The sequence below is a fragment of the Dendrobates tinctorius genome, unplaced genomic scaffold, assembly GCF_039654945.1.
Source record: "Dendrobates tinctorius isolate UK_male_01 unplaced genomic scaffold, ASM3965494v1 ptg000038l, whole genome shotgun sequence".
NCBI lineage: Eukaryota > Metazoa > Chordata > Amphibia > Anura > Dendrobatidae > Dendrobates > Dendrobates tinctorius.
Genome location: NW_027361706.1, coordinates 16,877,531 through 16,891,844, shown reverse-complemented (window position 1 = coordinate 16,891,844; position 14,314 = coordinate 16,877,531). Strand labels below are relative to the sequence as shown.

Below are 14,314 nucleotides of genomic sequence, written 5' to 3'. Positions count from 1 at the left end.
AAAAAAGGCTATGTCAGTACTCAGGAATATTCTGAAGACAGAGCAACAGGCAAAAGGAGATTCAGCTCACCCCAGCAGGGAATGGCAGAATCCAGAAAAGCAAGGAAAACAAAACACTAATGCAAAAAGGCAAAGCAGAAATCTTAGCTTTAGATGAGCAGGAATCAGACTGGTTTCCTAGAAGTCCACAGAGAAATCACCCGCAGGCCAGAAGGGCGTCGGCAGCCTTAGATCCAGTCATTAACTCCACTCAGCCAGTCATCATCATCAGCTCCAGGTGTTTGACAATCAGGCTCACTACCTTTCTTCACCAGAAGAGGGAGTTCCTCGGGCCTCAGTAGTGAAGGGGAAAATGAACTCACAACACTCAACCTATCTTTCTATCTGTGTTAGTGTTTTCATCTTGCTTCACCGTCATTATATGTTGGGGGCTGCCTATTGCTTTGGGGTCTGCTCTGAGGCAGTTTAGTTTTTCCCCTTTCTGTCTTTAGGCTACATAGTTCTCCGGCTGTGATCGAGGGGTCTAGGGCACCGTAGGAACCCCCCACGGCTACTGCTAGTTGTTGTGGATAGGTTCAGTGGTCTGCAATTCGATAGCTGCCAACCCCTCTGGTTTTTCTGGACTTAGCTTGTATTTTGTTTTTTCCTCCTTCGGTGACTCATCATAACAGGGGAGCAATTCTTGTTACAGCAGATGTAGAAGCGTTGTATTCTTCAATTAAACATGAGGATGGTTTGGCTGCTGTCTCCCACTACCTATATGAGAGCAATTTGGATCCATCAATGAATGAGTTAATTCTGACCATATTGAAATTTGTCCTCGAACATAATGTATTCATATTTAATAAGGACATATATTTGCAACAGCAGGGGACTGCGATGGGGGCCACTTGTGCCCCTGCGTATTCAAATTTATTTATGGGGTATTGGGAAAGAAAGATCTTTCAGGTTGATGGAATCCCCAGTGTTGAAGCCATACATGGCTGGAGTCGTTATATTGACGACGTAATCTTTATCTGGGAGAATACCACGATGAATCTATTATCTCTAATGGAGAGATTGAATCATAACAATTACAAAATTAAGTTGACTTATAATTTTGGCAGAAAATTTGAGTTCCTGGATTTGAGCATTGAAGCTCTACCGGATGGTTAATTAGTTACTAATGTATTTAGAAAGCCAACAGCAACAAACACCTTGTTGCATGCTACTTCTGCCCATTATAGGCCAACTATAAATGGGATTCCAACGGGTCAATTTATGCGGGTCAAGAGAATTTGTACTCTAAACAAAGATTATGAAGATCAAACATCGGAATTGGTTCGTAGATTCAGTGACAGAGGATATAGCAAGAGACAGATTAAAAGAGGATTTAAGAAAGCACAAAGTAAAAGCAGAGATGAGTTGCTCTATGGTGGTGGTAGGAAAGATAAAAAACCCAGAGTCAATCAGATTAGATTTATCACCGGTTACAACAAACAGTGGTCTGAATTGACCAATATTGTGCACAAGCACTGGGGGATTTTGTTATCTGACCCAGTTCTTAAAATGTTTTTTCCAGAATATCCATCATTAGTACCAAGAAGGTCTAGAAACCTTAAAGATTTGTTGGTGCACAGCCATTATTCTGCTACTTCGTCAGGATCCTGTAATTCAGAGTTGAATTGCTTTTTTCCCTGCAATTCATGTAAGGCGTGTGGCAACCATATAAAGAGTAAGGTATTTGAAAATCATGATGGATCAAGGACATTTTATATTCGTAAGATGCTGACTTGTGCGGCCAAAGGGATAATTTACCACGCTTGTTGTCCTTGTGGAAAAATTTACATAGGGTTAACCACACGCGAATTAAGACTCAGAACCAGGGAGCCTATACGGGATATCGAAAAGGCAGCGGCTATTGACGATCTTGAAGGGTTGAAAACTCTCCCTAGGCACTTCAAACACTTCAAACGGTACCATAAATGTGACTCTTCAGGCCTAAAGATTAAAGCTATTGACCAGATATGTTTAGGTAGTAAGGGAAGGAACCTTGGTAAAATTCTTGCGCAGAAGGAGAGCCGGTGGATTTACATGTTGGGTACCATGGCCCCACAAGGCCTTAATGAAACCATGGGTTTCAGTGCATTTTTGTAAGGAAATTGATCCATTTTCCACCTTCCTTTTAATGGTTTTTATCCTGTTTTTCTTCTGTTGTGTGCTTTGTGTCTGTTGATTTTAATGTACTCTCCTTTTCCATCCAAGCCTAGATGATGCCGTTGCTAGTTTTCTACATTCCCATGGCAAGATGTCTTGAGGAGAATAGGTCGATTACATATTGAAGTCTCCCACAGTTTCATCAAGCTTTCTTCATGTTGGACCTTATTTTTATTTGTATATCAATTTATGTGTTGTGTGGTCTATGGAAATATATAATTATTGGTTCATATTTGGGTGTTTATATGGATTGCAATATTTGTAGCACTTTAATATAATATGTAATTTTTAATAAGTATATGCACTATATTAACATGGATGTTAATTATGTGGTATTATTTGTAGCACATTATGTATATATTCAGTAATTATGATACACTGCATTTATATTTTACTATTTATTCATATATGTCATTATGTATATTATATGGTTAATATCGTTGTATAGAAATGACAAGATGCACTGGAATCACTTTATGTACTCTGTAATTTTGTATTTAGTATTGTATTTACCTATGTATCTAATATTGCACTATATATACATTTGATTATTGTATGTTTAGTATTATTGTTACCCTATTTTTTATATTTTTTCATGAGCCAGTATGTATGGTTTCCCCCGTTCATATATTGTGGTTACTACTGCAGTCTCGGCGCTCAGCTATAGCGCATGCGCTGGTCATGACAACCTTGTGGTTTCCTGCCTTGCTCCCCACAGTGACGTGTAGTGTTTCATGTTTGTGTTCCAAGCGCGATGAGCAGGAAGTCACTTTTCATGGAGGAAGTCTGTGGACTGGCGCATGGTAGGAGTAAGTAAGAAGTTAACCTTGATAATATTGATGTACAATAAACTTTGTTGAAATTTTACCTTTATTTACTTATACCTCTTTTTCTATCATCCAATGGTGGTGGATATGGTTTATTATAATTGTATTTGAGGTGGTTTATATCACTATTGAGGACATTTTTTATATGTATTTATTATTTTAAAGGTATTATTCACTACTGAGTTAATTCTGTTGATATGTTTGTACCGTAAATGTGAGAAATCCATATTCAAATGTTAGACCAATATCCCACATAACCGCTTATGACAGTGAAGAATTTAATTTTCCTTTTCCATAGAGCTGTTGTCTCGATCAATCTCGTGTGTAATTACACATCCCAGAGGTCAGAGTCCGTCGGATAATGAGGACCAGAGCATAATGCTGGACTTGACTAAAGCTTTTCTGCAGTAAATAATTTCAGTAAAGCGATCGGTGGGAAAGGCTCAAATCGTTTCTGTAGTTCAGGGACTGATGTAGGAGAAAAACAAACACATTTACTGTATTATGACAGATATTGCAGAGTTCAGAGTTTTCATCGATTTATTAAACCATGTATTCTCCGGAGAGAAGACCTTTCAGAGCAATTGTTTAGAAATTTGATATGTAATCCTATAGAGGACATTATAGTTTGCTCTTTTCTGGGATTTCGAGTCATCTTCAAGTATCAAAGATCGAAGCTTTAATCGATAGATCAAATGAAAAATGGATTATCTGACATTAGCATAGAGTTGACAGAGGTATTTTAAAGTTTTTGGATGTGTCAAGTAGCAATGTACATAAAGTAGGAAAGTCTTAAAGGGAGTCTGACACCCTTTTTTTTCGACTAGGAGCTGTCGGCACCAACATCAGGGGTTTATCTACAGCATTCTGTAATGTTGTAGATAAGGCGCCCGATGTAACCTGAAAGATAAGAAAAAAAGAGTTAGATTATATTCACCCCGGCGTTCGGTCCGGTCCGATGGGTGTCGCCATCCGGTCCAACGCCTCCCATCTTCATACGATGCCATCCTCTTCTTTCCCTCCTGTCGTGGCTCCTGCGCAGGCGCACTTCTCTGCCCTGTTGAGGGCAGAGCAGAGTCCTGCAATGCGCAGGCGCCGGGAGAGGTCCGGCGCCTGCGCACTGCAGTATTCTGCTCTGCCCTCAACAGGACAGAGCAGTGCGCCTGCACCAGAGCCACAACAGGAAGGAAAGAAGAGGATGCCGTCATATGAAGATGGGAGGCGCCGGACCACAACATCCATCGGACCAAGACCGGACCGCCCCTCCGTTGAGTATAATCTAACTTCTTTTTATTATCTTTCAGGTTACATCAGGGGCTTATCTACAGCATTACAGAATGCTGTAGATAAGCCCCTGATGTCGGTGCCGGCAGCTCCTAGTTGAAAAAAAGGGTGATAGATTCCCTTTAAGGGGATTCTTCCATCTTCAAGAGTGCACAGCCCATCTTCCTCCCAGCTTCCCAATTGTTAGGTTAACCTAGTGAGGTGGATTCTCCAAGTCTCAGGCCCAGGTTGGCAAACAATCCCAGAGAGGTGATGCATCAACCATGAAGACATTTGGGTAGTGAGGAGCTGACACACTCAGGAATCTCAGGATCAGTGGGACGAATGAAGTGGAAACCATCACGGATGAAATGCAAGAAAACACAAAATGCACAGATGGTGGACCACAATAAACGTAGGACGAGAGTCTCAATCTCAAGGCACGTGTCTGTCCATGCTCTGGTGGCCAACGCTGGACCTATAGGGCTAAAGTCACGGTAATCATTCACTTGACTGCTGCAGCCAATCATGCTTGTATCTGTGACACCTAACCAATGAGGTCAATGATTGGCTGAAATGATTATGAGGGGATTACATTTTTGCTCACTGCTCATTTTCTAAATATCATGAAAAATACACTTTATGGCGAGTGGGGAAGAGATATTTGTTGTTTGGTGCCACACAGGTTATCCATGACCACACGGAAGTGGAAGAAATTGAAGGAAGTTTTTTAATATTATGGTCTCGTGAGCTATATTGCAGTTTTTGGGCCAGTGAGATAACAGGAAATATAACAGTGAAAAGCTGAAACGGGGGCAATATAAGTTGCCTTATAGCCTTTTTAGTCTGAGGAATGTTCGAGGTCTCGGCAACAGAGCCCCAACTGATGGGTTAGTGATGGCATAACCAAGGGATATGTCATCAATTTTAATATTGAGAACAACCCTATAAAATGACTTTCATTTTAGGCTTTGTGATCTCGGTCGCAGAGTGGTTTCCACACTGGTACGTCCTGTGGCTGCTTTCTCGATATTACAGTTCTCCCCATCAGGAACTGTCAGTCACATGTTAAAAGGAATCTGTCAACAAGCTTTGCCACCTAATCTGAAAGCAGCAAGGTGTAGAAAAAGAAACCCCGATTCCAGTGATGTGTCACTTATTAGGTTGCTTGTGATAGTTTCTATAAAATCACTGTTTTATCAGCAGGAGATTATCACTAGATGACTAGTAAACCTGTTGCCAGGTAGTCCAGCCCCTCCCCCACCACTGATTTGCAGTTTTTTATGCATATGCACAGTGTAAACATAAAACTGCCAATCAGTGGTGTGGGTGGAGTTATACAGAGCTCAGCATCCATAGAACTGGTAGATCGACAGCAGATAAAACACTGATTTTATCAAAACTGCAAGAACCACTAAATTTAGCTATACATTGTTGGTATCAGTGGCTCTGCCCCTGCATCATGCTGCTTTCAGATGATAGATTCATTTTAAGTGCTGGAATGTAAAGGTTTTATCAATGTTTTATAATGAATAAAGTTGTCTTTTAAGCCTTAAATCACTTCTGTGACTCAATAGGAATGTATCATACATCCAAAGGGATTATTCTGTCTGAAGTCAAATGAGTCCGCAATGGTCTGATGGTCTGATTATCATTGTCTGTATAACATAGGAATTCAGAACTGAGTCATCCTCCTGATTACCTATTCTTCTCAAAAGTCACACCTGTTAGGGGCTGGCGGAACTCACCAAATAATAAGAAGATGGTAGTAAGGTGCGTTCGCAGCCCGGGGTCCACCATGCTGAGATGTAAACAGCTACAGCTGCTTGGTAATGGCGAACACAAAAATGGCGGTATCGCACTGAACACACATGGGTTAAACGCCGCCCAGTGTGTAGTAGCGACAGGCTCTGTTGCTTCACAGAGCCACGGAACTGCATAACACAGATGCCGTACCCTGTTGACTGTCACAGGGCACAGCTGAGTCAGCGCTAGTGTACGGTCACAAGACTCTGCCCCAAGGTCGTGGGGTAAGAGCCTCTCTATAATAATAATAATAATATAATACATTTTATTTCTATAGCGCCGACATATTCCGCAGCACTTTACATTTCAGAGGGGACTTGTACAGACGATAGACATTACAGCATAACAGTAATCACATAGATCATAACAGATACCAAGAGGAATGAGGGCCTTGCTCGCAAGCTTACAGTCTATGAGGAAAATGGGGAGACATAAAGGTGGGTGGTAACAATTGCCCTGATTGTTTGGACCAGTCATAATGTTAAGTGTGTAACAGTACAGACACAGAGGGCTAATGGATGCATAAAGCATGTGGGAACATGATGCGGGGAACCTGGTTATGGTAAAACTTTTGGCTGTGCCACACAGGGATATATTAGGTTAATGTGCTGAGGCGGTAGGCCAGTCTGAATAAATGCGTTTTCAGGGCACGCTCTCTAGACCCACTAGGCGCACGGCGTCGCACCTGCGAATGCCACTAATAGACGCTGGCTACTGTGGAGTGCAGACCAAGTGCACAGTGGCGTACAGGCAAAGCCACTACTAGGCGCTGAAGCTAGGCCCTGACTCTGCCTCCTACCTGCACTATCAGCCTAGGTACTACCTGGAAAGGCTAAACGACACATGCGTACCAAGGGTAGGGATTTCATAATGTGTCATTCACCAGAGACATTCATACATGCATACAACACTCACTCCACATGGTTTATACTAGCGCACGGCCGTGCGATCCTTTTATAGCGGCAGCCTTCCAGGAGCTTGCTGATGGCCCAATCTGAGCTGCTTGAGGACCTGAGCATGTGACCTCCGACCACCAATGAGCGGTCGTCTCACGGGCATGCTCAGATGGAGAAAAGCAGGACTTAGTCCCAGGAGCGTCTGCTCACCGCTGACTAATGCTGAATGCTATAGCTGAACCTGGGGCGGCAGCAGCAGCAGCAGCAGCAGCAGCAACCAGATGCATAGCATTATCCTGAGCAAAACACTGGGACCAACGTCTCTGCTGAGTAGGAACCTCTGTGGCTGAAGGAGAATGAGAGACCACAGAGGATGTGACCTGAGATTCCTCCTGTGTAGTGGTGGGAACTGATGCCTAAAACACACCTGATCAAGTCAAGATCTTAGCAAACAGAGATCCAAAATGCAACCTGTTAGGGAATGTTCACACTGCATTTTTTTATATATATTTTTGCACGGAAAATGCCGCAGAAACTGCTGCTAAAATTTCTCAAAAGAATGGAACTATTTATTTCAATAATGTAAAAACAACCTGAGGCTTTTGAAAAAGACGAATCTTTTAAAAGACATAAAATATATATTCTTCAGCTGTTTTGCAGTAGTAAAACACACAATATTTTATAATAGAAGTCAATGAGAAGGCAAAAAAACCCCCTTTAATAAGCGTTTCCACTGCAAAAGTGCTAACGTTTTCTCTATTGCTTAAATAGATGTAAAAAAACGGCGGAAAATGCTGAAAAAAAATTCCAGTGGAGAACAAACTCTAAAAAAATTCAGGAAACAACAAGAAGATGGCAAAAAAAGACAGGTTTATAAAACTGCTGAAAATACGGATGTTTTTCATTGCCTAAAAAATGAATTATGGATGAATGAGGAGCATCTGACAAATGGGGTGACCATCCATGCGCCTGGCCACAAATCTTACTCAAGTCCCTGACCGGAGAAGGATTTTGTGGAGTAAGGAGCGCCACAGCTCGTCATGAGAACGCTAAAACACGCAAAAATAAATTTAAAGAGCTTATAAAGCAATTTTTAAGGAGGATTTTGGTACAGAACCATGTAAAAAAAAAACCCTCAGACTGAATATAGCTTTATAGCCAGGGGCATAATGATTGCAGTCGCAAAGGGTGTGACTGCGACCGGTCAAGTTTAGGAGAGGGGCCCATCAACGCCAGCGACTATTTCTGCTGGATGTGCGTCCAAGGACACACATTCAGCTGGACTATATAGAGACCCTCCAGGTCTCAGCACTGGAATACATGGTACTAATCAGTGGCTGGCAGCTTACACCAGCATGCCAGTCGCATGCCGCACACATCAGTGACATCATGCCCATAGCATGCACTCCAAAATCAGCTACTGTGTTCTGCGCTGGCTATAGAAGAGGTCACCGTGCGTCGTGGTAGTAGGGGAAGGTGAGAAGAATTGTTTTATTTTTTTTACATGTGTTAGGCCTCTTTCACACTTCAGTTTTTTACAATCAGTCACAATCCGCCAGGTTTTTCTCCATTGACTTTCATTAATGGCGGATTGTGACGGATTGCTGTCCGTTGCATCCGTTTTTTTTTGAGGATCCGCCAAAAGTTGCTGTCCGCCTCCATCCTCAAAGATTTGAAAACGGAGCTTGCAACGTTTTTTTCTCTGGCGGATCCTCCAGACACTCAGTTAACCCTGGGTGCCGGAGAAAAAAAATAATCTCTCTCTCTCTCTCTCTCTCTCTCTCTCTCCTTTTCCAGGCTGCGACTCTCTCTCTCTCTCTCCTTTTCCAGGCTGCGATTCCTTTAAAATTTTACATTTGTCGGATCCGTCAAAAAAGCGGACAGGTGGCATCCGTTGTCATCAGTACTAAAACGGATCCGCCATCCGTCCTTTTGGCGGATTTTGACTGATGCAAAAAACTGAAGTGTGAAAGAGGCCTTAGAGAACAGCAGCAGAACATTATTACAATGTTATTACATAACATTATTACAGAACATTATTACAAGAATACATTATTACAGGATGGGCGCAGGAACTGGGACATTATACTAGGAAGGGGCTCAGGATGGGGGAAATATATTACTGGAAGGGGTGTAGGAAGGGGAACATGTATTATTGGAAAGGACACAGGATGGGGGACATCATACTAACAAGGCGTCAAGAATGTAGAACTTTATTAAAGGAAGGGGTCCAGGATGGGAGCATTATATCAGGAAGGAACTCAGGATGGGGGACGTTATATCAGGAAGGGAACCAAGAAGGGGGTCATATATTACTGGAAGGGGTGTAGGAAGGGGAATGAACATGTATTATTGGAAGTTACACAGGATGGGGGACATCATACCAAGAAGGGGTCCAGGGTTGGGAACTTTTGTACAGGAAGAGGTTCAGGATGGTGGACATTATATCAGGAGGGAACTCAAGATGGGGGACATTATATCAGGAAGAGGCCCAGGATGGGGGACATATATTACTGGAAGGGGCACAGGAAGGGGAACATGTATTATTGGAAGGGACACAGAATCGGGGACATCATACCAAGAAGGGGTCCAAGATGGGGAACTTTATTACAGGTAGGGGCACAGAATGGGGAACATTATATCAGGAAGGAACTCAGGATGGGGGACATTATATCAGGAAGGGGCCCAGAATGGGGGACTCATATTACTAGAACGGACGCAAGAAGGGGAACATGTATTACTGGAAGGGACACAGGATGGGGGACATCATACCAAGAAGGATCCCAGGATGGAGAAATTTATTACAGGAAGGGGGACATTATATCAGGAAGGGGCTCAGAATGGGGACATTATATCAGGAAGGGGCTCAGGTTGAGGGGAATTATGTCAGTAATGAGCCAAGGATGTTGGACATTATTACTTCAAGGGGCCCAGGATGGGGGACATTATTACTAAAAGAGGCACAGGATGGGGGACATTATTACCGGAAGGGGCTCAGGATGAGGACATTATACTAGGAAGGCGCCCAAGATGGGTGAGATTAGTACAGTATGGGGACATTATTACATTATGGGTGCAAGTAACACATATATCTTTATAGAACTTAGAATTCTCCAAGGGCTAGTGCATCTGACCAACATGTAGGTTGGGGCCCAGGTCCAAATTTTGCACTGGAGTCATATGACTCTATTTATGCTACTGCTAATAGCCATTGGAGTAATGTTGTGATATACCATTCAAATCTATGGTGGATAAGAACCAGAAGTTGGCAACTGCAAATTTACGCAAGTTGTTAGACACCTCGGAACTTTATATATTATGCAGAAGTCGTTATAAATCACCAAACAATTGCAACCATTCTGAAATATCCTACCACATTGTCTTAAAAGTAATGATGCCAATTTTTACGTAATTAGTAAAGCGGCATGCATAAAATATTCGCCTTCCCATTGCTCTCGATCACACCAGCAAAGCTTTGTTCATCTGCCACATAGTGCACAGGTTCTACTCCTGCACTACAATGTTAGGATTGCTGCAGACAGATCTCATATAGCAGTAGTAGTATATTATATAAGGTGTGCAGCATTGCTTATGATAATATCTTTTTTTGTGAAAACAAGTGATAGTTTGACTCATTCCTCCATGAGGGCCACTCCTGGGTTTTTAGTAAAATCTTTTACGTATGAATGAGCTTACGGTCAAATAACCCTCCAGCGGCTGATTTATCACACACTCCTGTTTTCAGACATCAACACAATGATTGCATGTTAAAACCTCCTCTCAAGGCGAGATCCGCACACTAGACTATCGAACCCTACGTCAACATTCAGCATGTGCACAGATATCACTGAGAGCAACAAGTACATAATTTCATCAATGGCAGCATTTAAAGGGGCTATGACAAATTTAACATATATCTTCTTCGGCTCTTTTTCTTATATATTTATTTTTAAATAAATCACATATTGGTGTTCAGAAATTCAGAAACCAGTTACCGGAGGTTATTGACTACAGGGACTGCAACGATGCAATCTAAAGCTCCTTATGTGTAGGAGAGGTTGTCAGACATTAGAATAAAAGGCTATGCTTCTTCTTATTCATGATCATGGCTATACCTGGCTGATGAACCATGTAAAGGAGAAATAGGGCATCTCTTCCTCCACCATAGGAGGAAGAGGTGCTAATGATGTTATTGGGTTCATCCAGGACTATTTTTTTTTTACTATGGACCTAAAAACTGACAGGCTTGTAATTCCTACCTGCTCATTGTGCCCGGTGGCGATCTCTGTTGGCACAGAGCGCTCTTGCTGGCGATTCAGCTGCTTCAGTTAATGTCACATCAACATCTGTATAGCTTCCATCTATATTGGTTCCCATCGATGGGTGTCTCAATTTTTCTCTGTCTTGCTCTTTCCTTATTCATATTGACATCGTTTGACACATGCTAGAGACAGGTTGAGACCGTCCCGATGGGTACACCTTGACGTGGTGTTATCACTTTTATGCTTTTCTGATCAAAATAGCGTTAACGAAGTACCCTGTTATTTTCATGTATTATTACAATTTACTTGTTTATTTGCTGTAGGGTATATGCTCATTTTTGTTTTTTTTTCTTGGGTTTTCATGTCACATTGACAGATCAGCGCCTTCTATTCTGCTTTGTTCTGTTGACTGGTGTGACTGCCGATGTTATGTTGATTGACAACCGGCTCCTGGTGCCTAACTGCTGTAATAATAATATAATAATCTTTATTTTTATATAGCCCTAACATATTCCGCAGCACTTTACAGTTTGCACACATTATTATGTTATTGGGAACCCGATGGGGTTCCCAATCTAAGTTTCCTATCAGTATGTTTTTGGAATGTGGAAGAAAACCGGAGAACCCGGAGGAAACCTACCCAAACACGGGGAGAACATACAAACTCCTTGCAGATGCCTGCTGTCAATCACCATAACATCAGCAGTCACATTCCATCAGCATAGCAGCCTGGAAGAGGAAGAGCTGCGCTGTTGACATGGAGCAGCTGAATCGCTGGCAGGAACGGTCAATGACCACTCTGTGCCGGCGCAGGGTGGAACAGGCAGGCAGTTAGTTATCAATTACCTTCCTGTTAGGTTTTAACCCCATAGTAAAAAAAAGTCCATGATATACCCTTTAAGACCCTGCACACCTACCAAGATGTGTGCACGATTGGCAGGTATTTAGCACATGTGTTGGCAGGTGCGCAGGTCAGGAAATCATTGGCACTGCTCAAGACGGAAGTGAGCGCCTGTGGGCAAAGCCGTATAGCCCCTTTACGTAAATGAGGATGAGCTGTCATACCAGGCACAACCCATAGGCAAAAGTAGAGTCCTTCCTGCGCTTATATTTTATTCCAAACAACCTCTTTAATGATTTTCATGCATACTTTGTAAAAATCATTTCTCCATTTAAAATTCAGGTGTCAGTGTTTGAATGCCCATTTTTTATACCCCCAAGTCAAACTATAATTCTTGGATTCATTTCACCGTTTCCCCAATCTGGAGAGCTGCTTTAACTGCCCCTGGGACTGACATGGAAAGAAAAGGTAGTTACCTCTTCATATTGATCCCATCATAATACGGGCTCTGAGGAGTGAAGAATTTGGTCAAGGAGTAATAAGGATCTTAACCGGCGGCTTGGTAAGTTACGAAGAAGCAATATTAACTTTGGTGTCATTAAGCCGCAGATCTCTAGAATCAGTGGAGCCAAGTTAGTCCAGGACTTGGCTCTTTAGATCCCTAAGATTTAGATGTGAAGGAGGTGGAGATATTGGGCTTAAGAGCAGCAAAAGCTAAATTCATCATCCAGGGATTATCTACCAAGGAATAGTATTTTAGATGACCAATTCGCGGACCCAAGATCAGACATTGTAAATCTCTGTGTTATAAATATGTTCATTGGAGAACATGTACTAAAAGATACAGTACAGAAGCTGTTGGAAAAACTCCAACAAAGGGACACAGGTACAACATGTCACAACAACCGGTGGTCTTCCTCAATATTCATGAGGCATCTACTCAATTATTTAATACATTTTCCAAATATTTTCAAGTCACATCTTGGCACTAAAATAAAAAATGTCTTATGTTCTCTTGCACGCGTCTCATCACACGGCTAATTGGCAAGTTTTACCTGCAGTCCAATGCAAAAATCATACGAGACCACCACAAACGGTGCCAAATCTATCAACAGCTGCAGTTTTCTTTAGAATCAAAACTTTTAGGAATTACAATGTGCAACATCTGCAAAAGTATCCAGCAAAATCCTCCCAGATAAAGACTGAAACATTTTTCCTCCACAGTTATTTTCTATTTTTTCTGTACATGTAAAGTTTAATTACTCACCAGGTATTTTTTTTTTCTTTAATGTTGTTGAAATTCCTTTTTTGGGATCCAATTGTTTTCTTCTTTTTTTTTGCATCCACTAAAATATCTTCTTGATGGATGGTCGTTAATTCAACGTCTGCAGATTTCCAAAAGAAAAGATTGGAAAAATTCTAAAAAATAAAAAATGAGCTGCGTGGAGAGATGGAAAAGTGGGTTTATACATGTTCTCCTTCTCTGTATCCTCATGTCTGGTCCATCATTCTCTTCTCCCTTTGTGTGCGTTTGTGAATGATGCAGCTACCTCTGAGCCTCCTCTCCCTCCCGCCCAGAACCGTAGCCTTTTCTTGACAACTGTTGAAACCCTCAGTGATAGAAAAATCATTCTACACAGTCCTCAGAAGAAATCCGCCACCCAGCGAAATACTCTTTCCACTGATTCTCGAGAATCTCCCTCCCACTTCTCGCACTCCCTTCATCCCACTATTTACTTTACATATCATTTGCCACCTCATCTTCTTTTTGTGTTCCCTTATTAGGCTGAAATCACTGGGCTTTCCTGAAAATAGTCTTCCATCATGCTTGTTACAGCTATTATGTAGGCGCCTGATTAATCATTACATGTTCAACATTTAGCAAGGTAACGTGCTTCAGATTACTGTAAGAAAACATGCTCAGATTCAGAATATATTACAAAATCACTTAACAGGGTGGCCCAACATGCAAAGTAATTTTCATACTAAATCCCTATGTATTTAATGCCATAATCTAAACTATTTTCTAATATGCTTGAATTAAAAATTCGCTATCCTTCCCTAACTACACTATCTAACTTTTTTTCATACTTCCTCTTTTGATGACGCCTCCTTTGAGAACCACAGTGCATACTGGGATACTCATATGAAGTGTCATCGGGGGGAGAAGATGCGGTTTCCCTGAAACCCTGCACCCACCCTGAAATAAAGCGTTGTCAGTGA

The 14,314-nt window shown here is 41.8% G+C and overlaps 1 long non-coding RNA gene across 1 annotated transcript in view; it reads right to left on the bottom strand.

Moving 5' to 3' along the window:
• The window catches only part of LOC141088242 (uncharacterized), a 343,399-nt gene extending 329,624 nt beyond the window's left edge, over window positions 1–13,775 (bottom strand). The window contains exon 1 of the long non-coding RNA XR_012231860.1: window positions 13,359–13,775. This is a non-coding gene — a long non-coding RNA (uncharacterized lncRNA). The remainder of the gene's footprint in view (window positions 1–13,358) is intronic.
• Window positions 13,776–14,314: the final 539 nt, after the last annotated feature.